The sequence below is a fragment of the Bos grunniens genome, chromosome 2, assembly GCF_055505025.1.
Source record: "Bos grunniens cultivar Pamir isolate PY7600 chromosome 2, Bosgru_T2T1.0, whole genome shotgun sequence".
In the NCBI taxonomy this organism is placed as follows: Eukaryota; Metazoa; Chordata; class Mammalia; order Artiodactyla; family Bovidae; genus Bos; species Bos grunniens.
In genome coordinates, this window is record NC_141166.1 from 103,929,446 (window position 1) to 103,948,301 (window position 18,856).

Consider the following 18,856-nt stretch of genomic DNA (forward strand, 5'->3'; position numbering starts at 1 on the left):
CATCACAGCATGGATTTAAGAGTAAATAAGCAAAACATGTAAAGCAGTGTATATTTAAATCTTTAAAATACAAATGCCATTTTATTATGGAAATTATTTATATTTTATTTGATAGAGTTAAATATCATAGAGTACAATTCAGACTCTGAAGCAATGTTTTAAAGAACAGGTGTCATAATTACTGAAGGAATACATTTATTGAGAAACTACTATGTGCAGTATTTCTTGCCAGATGCTGCTTTAACAACTCAAACTTTAGGCTCTGAAAGTCACTGCTATTTAGAATGTCACTTAACTCAGAATTTTATTGAGGTCTTCCATGAAAACATGTTTCTTCAATATTTTTTTAACCATCACCCTTCATGATGACTGAATTTAGGAAGGAAATTCCCATTTTAAACAGTGTGTTTTTACAGCAACTTATCAAACAGTGGCCTTTAGTGGTTGCTCTGTGACAGTCATTCTATTAAAATCTTGATGTAAACAAGTGGAGCAGGTGAACTAGAAGTGCAGATATTTGCACAGCATTACTGTCAGGTAAAATTTTTTTTTTAAATAGGTTTTATGAACCCATTACTTGCAGTCAAGGCTTTTGACTGCAGCATCTGAAATCATTTAAGGAGACAAAATGTTTTGTCAAAACATACTGCTGGGAGTCAGTGTGTAGCTTCTTTTATGTAATTCAATTTAGTCCTGTTGTTTGCATGAAAGAGAAATTCTAGCTGGGCAGCCATAGTGAGCCAGTAAAAGTGACAATATGGTGCACATCAGAGGCAATTAAAATTAAATGCTTTTAGTCTTACATTTTATTTCTTAATAAATGGGTAATTGCATGTACCTGGAGACAGGATAAATTAAGTAGATACCAGGCATCTTTGCTAGCTCTGTCCATCAAACATAAATTTATTTTTGAATTCTATATCAGATGAAGGAAAACCCTAAGTAAGTATTCTTTCCAAAAATATGTCTGAAAAACGGGGCCCCTATGCCATCAGCAGGAGTTATCTTGACATAGGTAGGATCTAGTTTAGAAACAACAAACAATGGGATAAGATAAATGAAGAAAGATATATTTAGAGCTCAGTCTGATACTAGTGGAAATGTTAAATTATGGTAGATATTTAATCAGTACAAAATTATAGTGGGTAAGTAATCCAGAATCCTTGAGTTTCCAATGCAAACTTCTCTTTCTAGCAAAGTATGAAGTTTCAAAAATACATATGTTCTTTAAATTAATATGAATGGACAGAAATGTTAGGATATGAATAAACTTTGATTATTTGGATCCAACTTATTAAACAATTTATACAAGATTTTATCAAATACCTATTATTCACCAAGCACTTTACTTGGATCTGAGAATGAATGCAAAATTAGATGTGAAATTCCTGCCCTCAAGCAATGCATAGTCTGGTGGGACAGAAAGGCTTGTAAATGAATAAATGCAACAGAAGATTAAAGTATTACAGAGACAGCATTAAAATTTACTATAGAGATTCAAAGTAGCTGTTTCTCTCTTAAAGGCATTGTAGAAGAGATTGTTCAGAGTTCAGGACATGTATTGCAGCTTGGGTAGAGAAGACATTGTTGGAAGGTTCCAAGCAGTAGACATGTAAAACAGTATAAAAAGTTGGGGGAAAAGAGAAGTAGCATGAGGGCGGGGGTGGAGATTTGGAAACTATGATATTTACGATTATGAGTTTACTAGAGATAATTCAGGAGGTCTTGCAGAGACCAGATCACGCTAAAGAGAATATGGAGTCACTGATGAAAGCAGAGAAGAAAAATCAGATTTGCATATTAGAAACATTAGTTTAGCAACAACGCAAAGAATTAAAGCAAAATATAATCAATAGCAATAATTCAGCTGCCATTCATCATAATTATAGGACTAAGGCCTGGACTAAGTAAGTAGAAAGTAGGGACAGAGAAGAAGGTAGAAAAGAGACATATAGAGAAAAGACATTCTGCTGACATAGAACTGACCGCAGCAGTGGAAGCTGACACCAAAGAATTTCACTGGCGGTGGCCACTGTTTGGAGTTTGGGTGACCAAGTGGGTGGTGGCATTCTTTACTACAATTGTGTGAATAATGGTAATAACAACTAACCCTGAGAGCTTAGACATTCACATCTCTTTGATTTTTATAATATCTAAATGAAGCAGGCACAATTGCTATTTGTCTTAGTGTAAAAAAACAAAACAAAACCATGAGGCTTAGACTGGTTTACTAACTTGCCCAGAATCTCTCAGATAGTATGTGATAGAAGCTATACTCGAACCCAGAAAAGCTTGACTCAAAAGTAAGTTATTCTAGGTATTATTATATATCAAAGAAAATGAGCAGGGGTTATTTTTGACACACTGGTTTGAGATGCCTGTTGAGATATTTTGTAGGCAGGTGAACAGAAAAGTCTGGAGTTCTCAGCATGTGACTGATAGTTGAAGCTACAGAGTGTATATACAAAAAACAGAGAAGAGAATTGCAGACAGAAGTCAAGTATTTTATATTTAAATGGCAGGGCGAAGATAATGAACACCTAAAGGAGTCTGAGAGACTAAAAGGAGGAGAAGAAAAGAGAGTCTTGGTGATCAATTCTACTTTATACTGTGCCCATCCATGTTCATGAGTGTCTGCATGCTAAGTTGCTTTAGTCATGTCCGACTCTGTGACTCTACGGGCTGTAGCCCACTAGGCTCCTCTGTCCATGGAATTCTCTGGGTTTCCAGTATTCTCCAGGAATACTGGAGTTCCAGGGGATCTTCCCAACCCAAGGATCGAACCTGTATCTCCTGTGGCTCCAGCACTGCAGGCGGATTCTTTACCTCTGAGCTGTTGGGTAAGTCCCATTCACATCCATACATGTTTGCAAATCTTGCCAGTTGTTTAAGACCTAAGGAAAATGTTACCTCCTTCTGATATTCCTCTTCATAATTAATCTTTTTCCTGAACTCTTTATACTAATTTTCATAATTTTTACCACTTTCTGTCCTTGCAATGTATTGATATATACATTATTTCCATCCACCTATAGTTTTACTTAAGACAACGTTAGTCTTTTTCAGCTTGTATCCCCCCATAATATATTTAGGTGGTCAGTGGCAATTAGTTGAGGGTATGGATTAATGGATACTCTTGTCAAAATGTTAATAAAATTATAGGCATCAAGGAATCTATTGGAAGAACAGAATAACAACCAGCAGACATGATGTTAATCCCAATAATAAAACACAAATGCATATGCAACAAATCACTAAAAAATTCCTATATTTGCATTTCACACATGATATTATTAGATTCACACATGATATTATTATTACAGAAAAAAACTTAAGCTATCAAAGTACAGGAATGGTGCAAATGTAACAGCTGACTCAAAAAGTCAGTCAACCAGAGAGGGGAAATCCTTGAAGTCTTTAATACCATGAGTGATACAGTAAGTTGAGAGCTTAAAAGGTAGTCGATAACTTACAATTTTGAAAATTCTTATATTTCTTACTTTAAATTTCAATTTTGTCATTTGCCAGTTGTGTGACCTTGGTCAAATTATTTAATACACTGAAGGTTACCTATTCTTTAAAATTAGGAAAATAAATTATAATTTATACAAATGTTAGGCTGAAATTTCAGTATATAACACTTAGCATTATGGGGTTCATTCAACAAATCATTCAACTAAATACTGTTGTTGCTGCTGCTGTGTTTGTTGCTAATAAGTGTTCAGGGAGATGCAATTAGAACAAATCCAAATATTTCCTACTTTACCCAGAAGATTATAGACTACTGTAATCCATTATCACTAAGATGTGGTATTAAACAAAGGAAACAGAAAGATTTTAGAAAAGATGTGACAGACATCATAATCCAGAGATGAAGTTAAGTGTACACCCAGGGAGAATGTCATGCCCGCCCCGGAATACTGGGCATTTCCAATTAATACCAACAAGAAGGGAATAGCAGAGGATGAGGTGGTTAGATGGCATCACCAACTCAAGGACATGAATTTGAACAAACTCCAGGAGATAATGAAGGACAGGGAAGCCTGGCAGTCCATGGGGTCGCAGAGAGCTGGACATGACTTAGCAACTGAACAACAAGCATAGAACGCTGGTCTAGTAGACCATGTGGTCAACTCTTTCTAATAAATATTTAAGTAAGAGCTATGCTATTGGTTTAATTGTATTTCTAAAATACCAATGTAAGTAAATAATTTTGTGAAAAAATAAAGAATAAATTCTTCTGTATAGAACTGCAAATAATTGGGTTAGACACTCTGTCCTTAGAAGGTAGAACATAATTGCTTCTCTCAATAAGTGCAGGCTGTACAAAGTAATTTTCCAAAGAGAACAGTGTGAGAATGAAGGGGAAAAAAGTAGGTTTACCGTGAAGAAACCTGACAAATACTACCTCAGCCAGGTGACCAAGGGTAACATCAATGCTGGGAGCTCACATATACTTTTGATATATGTGAAGATAATTTTACTTTATCTCAGTGGTCTTCTCCCCCAAATCTCACAGATCCAGTCTAATCATGATGAAAATATCAGAAAAATCTCAACTGAGGGGCATTCTACAAAACTACCTGATTAATAATCCTCAACACTGTCAGGGTCAGTAAAAACAAGGAATGTCTGAGAGACCATCAAAACCCAGGGGAGCCTATAGAGATGTGAGGACTAAATGTAGTGTGGTGTCCTACATGGGATCGTGAAAGAGAAAAAGGACACTAAGGGGAAACTGAGGAAATCTGAATGCAGTGTGAACTTTTCAAATGCTGAAAACACTGAGCGTCAGTATTGGCTCATTCATTGTGACAAATGTACCATATTTACGTAAGATGTCAATAATAGGGAAAATGCAGTGTGGGGTCGATAAGAACTCTCTGTACTCCTTCACAATAATTATGTATATATTAAACTGTTCCAAAGTAAAATTTTATTTTATTTTTTAAATTTTATTTTAATTTTAAACTTTACAATATTGTGTTAGTTTTGCCAAATATTGAAATGAATCTGCCACAGGTATACATGTATTCCCTATCCTGAACCCTCCAAACTAAGAATCTCTGTAGAAAGTATGGACTTTGGTTAATAATAATATATCAGTATTGGTTTATTATATTGGTTTACTAATATAAGATGTTGATAACATAGAAAACAACATGTAGGTCACACAGGAACTTTCTGCATCATCTTGCAACTTTTCTGTAAATCTAAAACCATCTTAATATAAAGTTTTACTTTTTAAAATATAAGTGTAATAACATTTTAATTAAGATGTTTTATTTTTCACTTTTCTCCATTGTTATTTCGAGAGGTATATTCTACTTGTATATATCAGATTTTATGACCGTATATCTTTACAATTTTTTGAAAGGTGGAGAAAATTCCCAAAATTCTACAATTCACATGCATATTTAATAAAATATTTTTATTCCTTGCTTTATAAATCTATAAAACAGGATAGTCAATTCAAGTAGATCACCACAGCTGATTTGAAACAAGAACTTAAGACTTAAAAAAAGATAATATTTCCATACAATTACAGAAAGGTCACTTTCTCATTCACAATTTCTAGGTTCAACTACACTGTGTATGTCATACATCGTAACATTGAGATGCGTAAGTGAGGATTTCTGTTTAGGATGCCAGAAACTGAAGAAATACCAAAGTCACTTATCTTTTTTTGTCTTTTCTCCCACTTGCATGTTTATTATTGTACTTTTTAAATGGTTTAGCCTTGACATGTCCAATACTCTTGCCTGGAAACTCCCATGGACGGAGGAGCCTGGTAGGCTGTGGTCCATGGGGTCGCTAGGAGTCAGACATGACTGAGCAACTTCACTTTCACTTTTCATGCATTGGAGAAGGAAACGGCAACCCACTCCAGTGTCCTTGCCTGGAGAATTCCAGTCCGGGGGAGCCTGGTGGGCTGCCATCTATGGGGTCGCACAGAGTCAGACACGACTGAAGCAACATAGCAGCAGCAGCAGCAGCCTTAACATGAGAACCCAGAGGGTTGTTTTTTTTTAATGGTGTCTCTAAGCATCAGATGTGAAGCATGTGTGTCCGCTTTGGACAAGAATTTCATAACTCCGTATCACAAGCTGCCAATACAACCTTGGCATTGAAACTTGTCAGACTATAGTCTCTGTGTTCCATACCACAGAGAAGTACCTAGTGTCTAAAAGAATGTGAATAAAAAGAAAAAACAGTACTAAAGAAAGAAAAAATTATTCCTATAACAACTATAGCTAACTATGTCAGTTAGTGAGATTTTAAAAAAAATCATTTTCAATGCAATGTTATTTTTCTCTGTTTTACTGAGTGTACCAAATGTCCAAAAAATTAAATCAGAATAAATCTTGTTTTCAGTAGCCATTACTACTTTTATGGTAGCCTGACAAAATGATTATTTTTGCATGGCATCTTTCTCAGTTCAAGGACTGATCTCTAAGGAAAGGTATCAGGCAAAGATAGATAATGGATGGATGGATAGATAGATGATAAAAGATTCAGTTCAGTCACTCAGTTGTGTCTTACTCTTTGTGACCCCATGGACCGCAGCACACCAGGCCTCCCAGTCCATCATCAACTCCTTAGTTTAGTCAAACTCATGCCCATTGAGTCGGTGATGCCATCCAACCATCTCATCCTCTGTTGTCCCCTTCTTCTCCTGCATTCAATCTTTCCCAGCATCAGGGTCTTTTCAAATAAATCAGTTATTCACATCATGTGGCCAAAGTATTGGAGTTTCAGCTTCAACACGTATATATTACACATATAACACAAACACTTGAATACAGAAATAGCATATTCTGCATACATTTGTAGCTTACTTTCAGAATATCTGGGCCTCCCTGGTAACTCAGGTGGTAAAGAATCTGTTTGCAAAGCGGGACACCCAGGTTCAATCCCTGGGTTGGGAAGATACCCTGGAGCAGGGAATGGCAATCTGCTCCAGTACACTTGCCTGGAGAATTCCATGGACAGAGGAGCCTGGTGGGCTACAGTCCATGGTGTTCGCGCAGAGTCAGGCACGACGGAGAGACAAACACTTTTACTTCTTTTGGAATATCTATATTCTGCTTCATCAAAAGCCCGTTTAGGGTCTCTGTGGTTTCAAGGACACATAGGTGATCTAACTTAAGCCAAGCACAGCATTATATCTCTGTGACCACATTAACTGACTCAGGGCAGTCAGCAACTTAAACTGGCTCATTCATGAAGACAATCAGGACTTCTCTAAGAAATACTGCCTATGACCCAGCAATCCCACTGCTGGGCATACACACAGAGGAAACCAGAATTGAAAGAGACACATGTACCCCAATGTTCATCGCAGCACTGTTTATAATAGCCAGGACATGGAAGCAACCTAGATGTCCATCAGCAGATGAATAGATAAGAAAGCTGTGGTACATATACACAATGGAGTATTCAGTTCAGTTCAGTTCAGTCGCTCAGTCGTGTCTGACTCTTCGCGACCCCATGAATCGCAGCACACCAGGCCTCCCTGTCCATCACCAACTCCCAGAGTTCACTCAGACTCATGTCCATCGAGTCAGTGATGCCATCCAGCCATCTCATCCTCTGTCGTCCCCTTCTCCTCCTGCCCCCAATCCCTCCCAGCATCAGAGTCTTTTCCAATGAGTCAACTCTTCGCATGAGGTGGCCAAAGTACTGGTGTTTCAGCTTCAGCATCATTCCCTCCAAAGAAATCCCAGGGCTGATCTCCTTGCAGTCCAAGGGACTTCAAGAGTCTTCTCCAACACCACAGTTTAAAAGCATCAATTCTTTGGCGCTCAGCCTTCTTCACAGTCCAACTCTCACATCCATACATGACCACAGGAAAAACCATAGCCTTGACTAGACAGATCTTTGTTGGCAAAGTAATGTCTCTGCTTTTGAATATGCTATCTAGGTTGGTCATAACTTTCCTTCCAAGGAGTATTACTCAGCCATTAAAAAGAATACACTTGAATCAGTTCTAATGAGGTGAATGAAACTGAAGCCTATTATACAGAGTGAAGTAAGACAGAAAGAAAAACACCAATACAGTATACTAACGCATACATATGGAATTTAGAAAGATGGTAACGATAACCCTGTATGTGAGACAGCAAAAGAGACACGGATGTATAGAACAGTCTTTTGGACGCTGTGGGAGAGGGAGAGGGTGGGATGATTTGGGAGAATGGCATTGAAACATGTATAATATCATATATGAAACGAATCACCAGTCCAAGTTCGATGCATGATACTGGATGCTTGGGGCTGGTGCACTGGGATGATCCAGAGGGATGGTACGGGGAGGGAGGTGGGAGGGTGGTTCAGGATGGGGAACACGTGTACACCGTGGCAGATTCATGTTGATGTATGGCAAAACCAATACAATGTTGTAAAGTAATTAACCTCCAATTTGAAGTAAGCCAGAAAGAAAAGCAGCAATACAGTATACTAAAGCATATATATGGAATTTAGAAAGATGCTAACAATAACCCTGTGTACGAGACAGCAAAAGAGACACTGATGTATAGAACAGTCTTATGGACTCTGTTGCAGAGGGAGAGGGTGGGAAGATTTGGGAGAATGGCATTGAAACATGTAAAATATCATGTATGAAACGAGTCACCAGTCCAGGTTCGATGCACGATACTGGATGCTTGGGGTTAGTGCACTGGGACGACCCAGAGGGATGGTATGGGGAGGGAGGAGGGAGGAGGGTTCAGGATGGGGAACACATGTATACCTGTGGTGGATTCATTTTGATATTTGGCAAAACTAATACAATTTGTAAAGTTTAAAAATAAAATAAAATTTAAAAAAATAAATAAATTTATATTAAAAAAAAAAGAAAGAAATACTGAGACCAACACACTCTTTTCCTTGCTGAATGTGAGTAAGGAAGCATTTTCCTTTTATGTGACTAGCATCCATCTTGGGAAAACAGAGTCTTGAGACTGAAGGAAACTGAGTTCTTAGTGACATCATAGAATCAATAAATCAAGCCTTGCCTGAAGCAAAACTGCTATTTCTAGTTTTTTTAGTTATGTGAACCAGTAAATTATTTTTACTCTTGCCAGCAGTTTAGGTTAGGGTGATACTTGCAACTAAAGGCATCCTAAATAATATACTATTCTTGAATTAAGGAAAAAAAGTGGGGTTAGTTCAGGTCAACTGTCAGGGACACAGACTCTTGTAGCCCAACTGCCAGGCTTCAAACCTCTGGTCTGTGACACGTTAGTTGTCTAAGTTTAGTTTACTTTAACTTTTTGGATCAGTTTCCTCATCTGAATAAAGGAGGTAATATAAGGTGATTATGAGGTTTAAAAGAATCAATGCTTGTAGAATATAGTATGTGCTACCGACACAAAGTATGTGCTCAGTAAGAATTTGCTGTTATTATTAAATAATAAGCTAATGCAATTTGACAAAAACAAGTTTATTATATATTCCATGAAGTCTAAATTTACAGATGGTCTGATGTAATTGTAGGAGATGAATGGCATAAAAAAATAATAGACATGATTTAATTTCACTCCCTAGAAAATCGTGTAAGTTAAAACAACATGAACCAAACCCTCCTGGGATCAAACCTATTTCAACTCTTCAACTTCATAAAGCAACGCACTAATTCTTTCAAAGTACATGATTATACTTTAGAAATTTGTATTTTGTCAACTGTCTGAATATACTAATTTTTAGCAACTTGAATCAAATTAATTAGTTGTTCCAAGACAATTTAAGTCATATTGGTATTCAAATTTGCTTACAGGACAGAAAGAATACCTGGTGATCATGACGTTGTTTCCAGAACATAAAAAACATACTAAACTTAAAAAGTCATAATTCTAAAACTGTCTAAAATAAGCTAAAACATAAACAAGCAATACCAAGTATCAAACATTTGAGAAAACCAGCAGGGGGAAAACTAAAATTGATAAAACTCTAAGCAGTAAGCTAACTAATACTTTCTAGAAACTGGGAAAAAAATGCCTTTATTTTATTTTAGTGACAAGACCCACCTACCTCCGCTTAAAACACACCAGGAGCATAGTTTTAAAAAAGAGCAGAGACAAAACTATACACTTAATACAATTCTTTACACACAGAGGGCACATAACAAATGTTTTTGATTGGATGACTGGGAGAATCTGGTTTAACATTTATTCTTCACCTAACCGCTGCAGCTTACAAAGTACCCACAGAGATGTTACACTTTCAAATATTACACATGGCCCACTGAGTACAATTGTGCTGTGCCCTTTCAAAATATCTTCCATTATGATCTTCTATCAATGCTGAATGAAATATTAAAGTGAAGTATGCATGCAGTGATTAGTGATCTTGCCTTTCATTTCCTGAAGATTTGGGAGTGATTTGACTGCTTGCACCAATCCAAAAGGGGGATTAGCTATTACAGCCTGAAAGAAATCAGTATACAATATCCTAACAGCATTTTCAGCATGTCTTCTGAATAGGAACAAATCCACATCATTGTATTTATAGAAGATAATATTTTTCTGATGTACTATACATTTAGTACCTCAGATCCTGTGCTTAATACTATAATAAAAGAAAATCTGTGAGCAATGAACAAGCTCGGTATTTTCGATGTGTTTGTTTCTGACAGATGATGCTCAGCCTCATGATAACTGGTAGACATTCATATAAAACTGAAATAAGTTCCCAGTAAATTTTACAGAAGATTGTAGACTTTCAATTTTTGCTTTTTGTTGTTTTACACTACCATAGGAACCTTTTGCTTTTGTTGTTTCCCACTATCACAGGAAACTATGAAACCAGGTGTATACTTATCAGAAGATAATAGTTATCTCATTGATGTCAACAATGGTCAGAGTGAAAATGTAATGTGTAGATCCAAAATAAAGTTGTTTAGCAACATATCTCAACACAGATAAATGATAAGTATTTCCAAAGCACATGGAAGAGGTATGAAGACATGGGAAAGCAAAACATCTATGGTTGAATTTGAAATTACTATTGTCACTAAATTAACTGAAAATCTTAAATGTAAATTACAATGGTTAGCAAAATAGTGTGGAAAACTATTCCTTCTTAAAGACTCCTACATGTGCACTTAGCTACCAAATTTAAAATTAAGGCTAAATATTTATTATAACACAGTATAGGCTGCATTTGGAGAAGGCAATGGCACCCCACTCCAGTACTCTTGCCTGGAAAACCCCATGGACAGAGGAGCCTGGTGGGCTGCAGTCCATGGGGTCGCAAAGAGTCGGACACGACTGAGCGACTTCACTTTCACTTTTCACTTTCATGCATTGGAGAAGGAAATGGCACCCACTCCAGTGTTCTTGCCTGGAGAATCCCAGGGACGGGGGAGCCTGGTGGGCTGCCGTCTCTGGGGTCGCACAGAGTTGGACACGACTGAAGCGACTTAGCATAGGCTGCATTATGGGAGTAAGAACCTTTCAACTGCAAAAGTTAAGAAGCACATAAGATGCAAATAAGCTTTTTATGTTGCAGGTATTCTGGAATTTATTTTATTTGCGTCAAAAAGTGGGCAAAGAAATGGCCCTTTGACATATCTAAACCAAGTCAACAAAGAATTGTTTAAGGATTTCAGTAGACAAGTTAGTAAGACAACTCTCTAAAATATGTTTAAAAAGCAGAGTATAAATACCCTGAAATTCCTAGATTTTTAAATAAAATAAACTTCCATTCTGTGAGTGTGTTTTAGGGGGGTCAAAATTAAACAAATGCATTTCTTGAAGTCATAAATAACAATTTCAAGATTGACAAGTATTAGAAATCTATAAGTTTGTAGAGGTTGCAACTGCAGTTGGCAGCTCCATGTAAAGCTGGTTACAAAAGCCTTGTTTATGCCTTGTATTTTATTTCATTCAAGTTGGAATTTATGGTAAGGTCTTTGCACTAGTGCATTTTCCACAAACTGACACCGTGGGAGGTTAAGGATGACAAACAAGTGGTAGGTGAGCCCCACTTAGCCCGTGCTCACCAGTGAAAGCCAGTGTTCAGAGTTCATTGCACTCCCTGGAACCTGCTTCACAATCCTCAGCACAAGACTCCAGGCAGCCACTCAGCATGAGCTGAATGTCGTTTACCATCCTCACAGTGGCTGGAAATCTGCTGTGATAAGAAATTATTTAGAAAGCTTAGTTGAACTATATTGACACAATTAAGGTAATCCTTTGTCAGTTTTCTGGGCCCAGATTCAGAGGAGACAAGCACTTCTCTGTAGGATGTGTCATTGTCAAATAGTAATTACTAGTATTCCAGGGGAAGCATGCTCAGAACAGGTTCAGGAATAGGAAAGACTTCAAATCTCATCAAACTCAATCCCCTCTATTTTCCAAATAAGAAAACTGAAGACTACAGAAATGAAATGACTTGTACAATGAAACCCACAGGCAAGAAAGGTAGAACACAAGATTCCTTCCAGCCAAGCACTTGAGTTTTTACATAATATAGCCTCTGAATTAATATATAGATAGATAGATAATTTCTCCTTCCCAGTGTATTGTGAGTGAAAAGCCAGAGACTGAGAAGGATGAGAGGAAAGAGAGAGAGAGAGAGGAAAGGGGAGAAAGAGATACAGGAAGAAACGGGGAAAACGAAAAAGGATAGGACTTTGTTCGAGGTACTTAACTACCCACTGATGAGTTGAAATCACATCAGTAGGGTTCAATTATCTGAAAACAGCAGACAGAAACTGTGTTGTTGTTGTTTAGTCACTCAGTGGTGTCTGACTGTCTTGCAACCCCATGGACTATAGCCCACCAGGCTCCTTTGTCCATGAGATTTGGGAAATCTCATGGACAAGAATCCTGGAGTGGGTTGTTACTTCCTTCTTCAGGGCAGGAAGCCCAAAAGAAACTGTATCTAATAACAAATCCAATCCTCTTGATACCTAAATTTTCTTAGCTAAGGTGTGATAACCATGGATGTCATAGTGGGTGGTGACTGCATTGCAGCACATCTGCCTTTCCACAGATCTGGAAAGAGTTAAAATGCAGACATTTCAAGGTGAGTTTCTCTCTCAGACTTAAAAAGTCAGAAGATTTGAAAGCTAATAGCTATGATATTAGGACTATGATAGATGATCCTCTTTCAGACACCTTTCTTTTCTACTGACAAGTTGTGGTTAAAAATTAAAGTAAAAAGAGGCCTCCTTTTTTGCTGCGCATTTTTAATAGACCTGAAGCCAAAATAAGTCCGACTAAATTATGGGAGTAAATGACCTCCCAGGAAGTATTAGACCAAATTCCAAAGTACTGTAAAGACTTTCCTTTGATCTTTTCAGCTTCACAGACTGAAATTCAAAATCTGTATTTAATTTTAGATTGCATTTACCAACTTTAAAATTTTCTTTCCAAAACAATATATCATTTTTAAGGATAGGACACCTTTAACTTGTATTTCCTAAAACTGCTGACTGTCATTTCTTTATTCTTTCACTCTATAAAAACAGATATAGGTATAATTAATTACCAGAAGTATTTGGAGTTGGGTGCTATAGTGGATAAATCACTGACCTTCACTTAAAAGACAGTACTTTAAACTCAACCTTAGCTCCTAAGTGAAATGATTCAGATCCAAAATGAAACTTTCAGTTCACAGCTGAGAAAGAAGCTTGAGTAGAGGAAAAAAGAAGACTAAAAAGAGACAAGGCTTTATAATCCCTGCTCTTTGTTGTTGTTGTTGTTTGTTTTGGATAACTATATCTTATCCTCAACGCATCTTTTAGCAGGTTGCAAACAGGTGCACTCATTTTCAACACAGCCCTTTCTCTAGTTCCACAGATGCCTTACTTGAGCAGCTTTCAACAATAACGCAGGCCCATTAACACCTGTAAATCATTCCTCATTCTCTAACAGAGACAGCCCACTCTTGGCAGGTAAAATGTATCTCTTGTTGGATCTTTTCTATAGATGCTGACTACAAGTGTCTTCATTACCATGCTTGTAAAGATTAATGCTGCACTGGCTAAGGTAAAAAACAAAAATGAGTACACAATCATAGTTCGATTTCATAGCTAAGGCTTGCCAAAATTTAACTGTCATCTGTTAATTCAGTTTTAAGCCTGATTGATGTGGTAGAGATCAACAAAAACAAGAAGTAATAAAGTCAATGTGTACAACCAAGGATTCAAATTATTCAGGTTGTGAAGCATGTGGGATATATGGGAACTAATACAATGAAATTTACATTTACTACCACTGCTCTAAAGTATTCACATGGCTTTGATCTAAGTTTGACAAGCACTGCACTTGGTTTTCAGATACTGTACAAAAAATTGTGTATCCTTCTCATATTTACCAAACTTAAGTCAAGGGAATAAATTTTGGTCTACCCACCCCAGGTAGAATTGATGGCAGGGTGAGACAAGTGAGGAATCAAAGGCACAAAATTTAAGGAGGCACTCACTCCCAGGATCATGCAAATGTAGGGACATTCAATTGCAGGGTTGAAACTCTCACGAACGAGTACACACTCAGTCATGTCCGATTCCTTGTGACCCTATGGACTCAGGCCTGCCAGGCTCCTCTGCCCATGAGACTGTACAGGCAAGAATGCTGAAGTGGGTTGCCATTTCCTTCTCCAAGGGATCTTCCTGACCCAGGAATCAAACCGACCTCTCCTGCATTGTCAGGTAGATTCTTTACCACTGTGCCACCTGGGAAGCCCCCTTAAGAGTACCTCCTTAAATTTTATGCCCTTGTTGCCTCATTAACTTCACTCAAGTCTCAGCCCTGCTGACAAAGTTGGTACGAAGTTTCCCAACAGATCAGTTTGAGCTTTGAAGAGCATGAAGGATTAGAAGCCACATGCTATTGCTAGTACCGATCACAGCAAGTTTTAGAGCACAATATATCCCTACCACAATGAAACAAGGAGTTCAAATACATTAGTTTCTTTCCTTTTTATCAACACCTTCAAGGGAATCATAATAATTTCTCATAAAAATTTTGACCAGAATTTTGGAAATGGGTTTTGAGAAAAGATTTAATTTACTAACAGACTCTGTTTTGGTCAAATTTGCAAGGTCAAAAATAAAAATAAAGTTTTCTGTCTCTTTTGCACCTCTCTGTTTCTGCTCACCTTAAGCTTTTTCATGAGTAAAAGTCCTTGAACTAATGTCAAATAGGAAAAGTGTCTGATGCTCCTCTACATCCTCTGGAGCTCTATTATAACTAAAATATCCATTACGAGATGCTCAGCACAAACTCAGAATTTAGTTAATTACCTCACTCAAAAATATTTGCTAAATATTTAGCTACCCGTGGGCCTAGAATTGGGCTACATTTTTAATGCAGATTATTTATCTTCCTGAGTAAAACTATAAAAGCTAGGCAAAATACACACACGCATGCACGCGTGTGACAGAGAGTGACAAAGAAAGAAAGCACTATTTGGCTACGGAAGATAGTCAAGGCAACTATAACTTGAGAAGCATATTTCATAACAAAATGGACAATCACTGAGGTGACTCTAACATTTAACACTGTATTTTCTTCTTGAAAAATTTGCCAACTCACAACAAGGAGAACAGAGGCCAATGATACTATTACTGATATATTCAAAATATAATATGATAAAATGATGGAGAATTTCACCATAGAAAGTACATCTATATTAAGGATTCAAACAGATATTCTAAAAAAAAATAGAACTAAAATTGAGAAATCAATATATGCATTTAATAGCAATAGAGATGGGTAGAAAATCCAGAATGAAAAAGTAAAGGAAAAAAATGGGTGAAATATATGTAAATAATATAAGTGGTATTGGCTCATGGAGAAAACTTTAACATAGGTGTAGCTGGAGTCTTAGAAAAAAGCAATGAAGGCATCGAAGCAATATTTCAAGAGACATGGGGTAAGAGTTTTCTAAACAGAAACAAGAAGGTCTACTAATTTTAAGAGGAGTAACTGCCATATATATGTATGTATATACATGTGTGTGTGCATATAAACATCACATTAAAACTTAAAACAATTAAGGACAAAGAGAAGTTCGTAAAAGTAGGTTTATAAAAATGACAGTACTTGCAAAGGAATAGTAAGAAAAATATTCCACTTTCAACATAAACAAGGAAATCCATCAAAAGAGAAATGACATATTTAAAACATTAAAATTTTTTAAAAATCAACATCAAATGAATCTCTAAAAGTCTCACTCTGGTTGCAGAATCATTTTCATTTTTATAGGTATGAAAACATTCTCTTTTGATGAAATATTTCATATCAAATTTTCTAATTTTTCTTACTTTTTGCTTTCCTATGAGTTGTGAATATTGTAATGAGTGCTTAGTCTGATGATACTAATGTATATTGTATTATTTTAGCACAGCTATAGTGTTATTGCTAAAAAACACAATGCTGTGTCATATACTTTGATAACAAAATAATTCACACTCCACTGTGCCTTTATGCATGACATTCAGAGGTCACATTTTCTTTTGCCATGGTGGCTCTCCATTAGTGTAAGAAGACAAAGTGTTGCAGTTCAGCAAAGTGTATGGCTCCCAGAACTCAGATGAGTTAAAACTGCAATGTGCCGTGCACTTAGCAGCAATGCAGAGAGATGAGAGCAGCATATACAGTCTCTGTCACAGTGACCGCCTAACTGCTGTTTGCTGCGAAAGCAGCCAGAGAAAACACACAATGAATGAGTGTGACTACTTTTCAATAAAACTTTATGAGCATAAATTTTAAATTTTACATAGTTTTCACATATCTAAATGCTACTTCTTTTGATTTTTTAAAAACCATTTACAAGTGTAAAAACCAATCTGAGCCTGTACCTGCATGCTAAGTTGCTCCAGTTGAGTCCGACTCTATGCGACTCTGTGGACTATAGCCCACCAGGCTCCTCAATCCATGGGATTTTCCAGGCAAAAATACTGGAGTGCATTGACATGTCCTCCTCCAAAGGATTTTCCCGATCTGGGGACTGAACTCACATCTGCCTGTGTCTCCTGAATTGCAGGTGGATTCTTTACCCACTGAGCCACCTGGGAAGCCCACAAGTCATTAAGAAAAAAAAAAAAAAAAATCAGACATTGGGCAGAATTTTGCCCATGAGGCATAGTTTCCAACTCCTACCTTAAATAATGATAAAAGATGTTGGAGCTTTAAAATATATTCAGAAATAAGACAGATAAATGGAGTTAAATGTCTTAATGTGAAAGTAGCTCAGTTTTGTCTGATTCTTTGTGATCCCAAGGAATTCTCCAGGCCAGAACACTGGAGTGGGTAGCCTTTCCCTTCTCCAGGGGATCTTCCCAACCCAGAGATCAAACCCAGGTCTCCCGCACTGCAGGTGGATTCTTTACCAGCTGAGCCACAAGGGAAGTCCTTAAAGCCCTTGTATTTTCTAACAAGTGGAAAAAGTAATGATTTAAAGTAGAGTCCATCTATGGGGTCACACAGAGTCAGACACAACTGAAGCGACTTAGCAGCAGCAGCTAGTAAGTTAAGTGTGTACATTATAACCTCTTAAATAACTACTAAAATATCAATATATTAATGCATAAATAAAAAGGTAACAGCAGGGAAATGTAAAGAAAAAATAGGATAAATAGCAAATAATACTTCAGTGGTAGATTTAAGCTTCTCAACATCCATAATTACTTTGAATTAAAATGGACAATATATACATACATTAAAATCCAAGATATGAGACTAAACATGATATTGAAGACAACTGTATGTTGCTGACATCTTTTTCACATAAGGAAATAGGCTGAAAGTAAAAAAAGAATAAATGCTGGTACACATATATTAGCAAAGTAGATTTAAAGTCAACCAGTATAACTAGAGACTAAGAAAAATTTCATAACAGGGTCAGTTCAATGTAAAGATATAACAATCTTAATTTTGCAAGCATTAACATAAAAGGCTCGATATACATAAAGCAAAACTGTACACAGCTTAAAGGAAGAAAAATCTCTGAAGTTTAAGTTAAAGATTTATTCTCTGTATAGAACAAGCAAACAAAAAATTAACACATAGAAGCTTTCCAAAATGACAGAAATACAATTTTTTTCCATGCTTACTTAAAACATTTAACAAATTGACATTGTTATGGAACATAAAACAATTGTAACAATTGTAAACAATTTTACTCTGAGGATAATGAAATAAAGCTTGATATAAATTATAACACACTACTAAGAAACCCCCCCAAATTAAGTAATTAGGAAGCAAAATAGTAAATAACTCATGAGTCAAAGAAATTGCTATGGAAATTAAATATATATATTTATATTTATTTATTTCTACTAATTGAGTTAGATATTCAGTTCAGTTCAGTCACTCAGTTGGGTCCGATTCTTTGTGACCCCATGGAATGCAGCACACCAGGCTTCCCTGTCCATCACCAGTTCCCAGAGCTTGCTTAACTCATCCACTGAGTCGGTGATGCCATCCAATCATCTCCTCTGTTGTCCCTTCTCCTCCTGCCTTCAAGCTTTCCCAGCATCAGGGTCTTTTCCAATGAGTCAGTTCTTCGCATCAGGTGGTAAGGTATTGGTTTCAGCTTCCAGCATCAGTCCTTCCAATGAATATTCAGGACTGATTTCCTTTAGGACTGACTAGTTTGATCTCCTTGCAGTCCAAGGGACTCTCAAGAATCTTCTCCAACACCAGTTTGAAAGCATCAATTCTTCGGCACTCAGCTTTCTTTATAGATACATATCTAATGACATATATTAGAAAGCTGAATTCTCAAAATGTGTGGGATATAGATATAATTTTACTTACATAAAATCTATCATCTTAAATAGATATTGTAAAAGAAGAAAGGTACAAAATAAATGATCTGAAAATGACTCTCAATAAGCCAG

At 36.7% G+C, this 18,856-nt stretch overlaps 1 long non-coding RNA gene across 11 annotated transcripts in view; it reads right to left on the reverse strand.

Annotated features, from left to right (window-relative positions):
* The window catches only part of LOC147378444 (uncharacterized), a 226,329-nt gene that overhangs the window by 88,250 nt on the left and 119,223 nt on the right, over positions 1-18,856 (reverse strand). For 6 of the 11 annotated variants that reach the window (XR_015152338.1, XR_015152366.1, XR_015152353.1 and 3 more), the window contains 2 exons: positions 12,005-12,135; positions 9,430-11,460 (listed from right to left, as the gene is read on the reverse strand). This is a non-coding gene — a long non-coding RNA (uncharacterized LOC147378444). Of the gene's footprint in view, positions 1-9,429; positions 11,461-12,004; positions 12,136-16,813; positions 17,024-18,856 lie in introns of those variants that run through there. The other 5 variants (XR_015152343.1, XR_015152339.1, XR_015152408.1 and 2 more) reach the window with 4 other exon arrangements.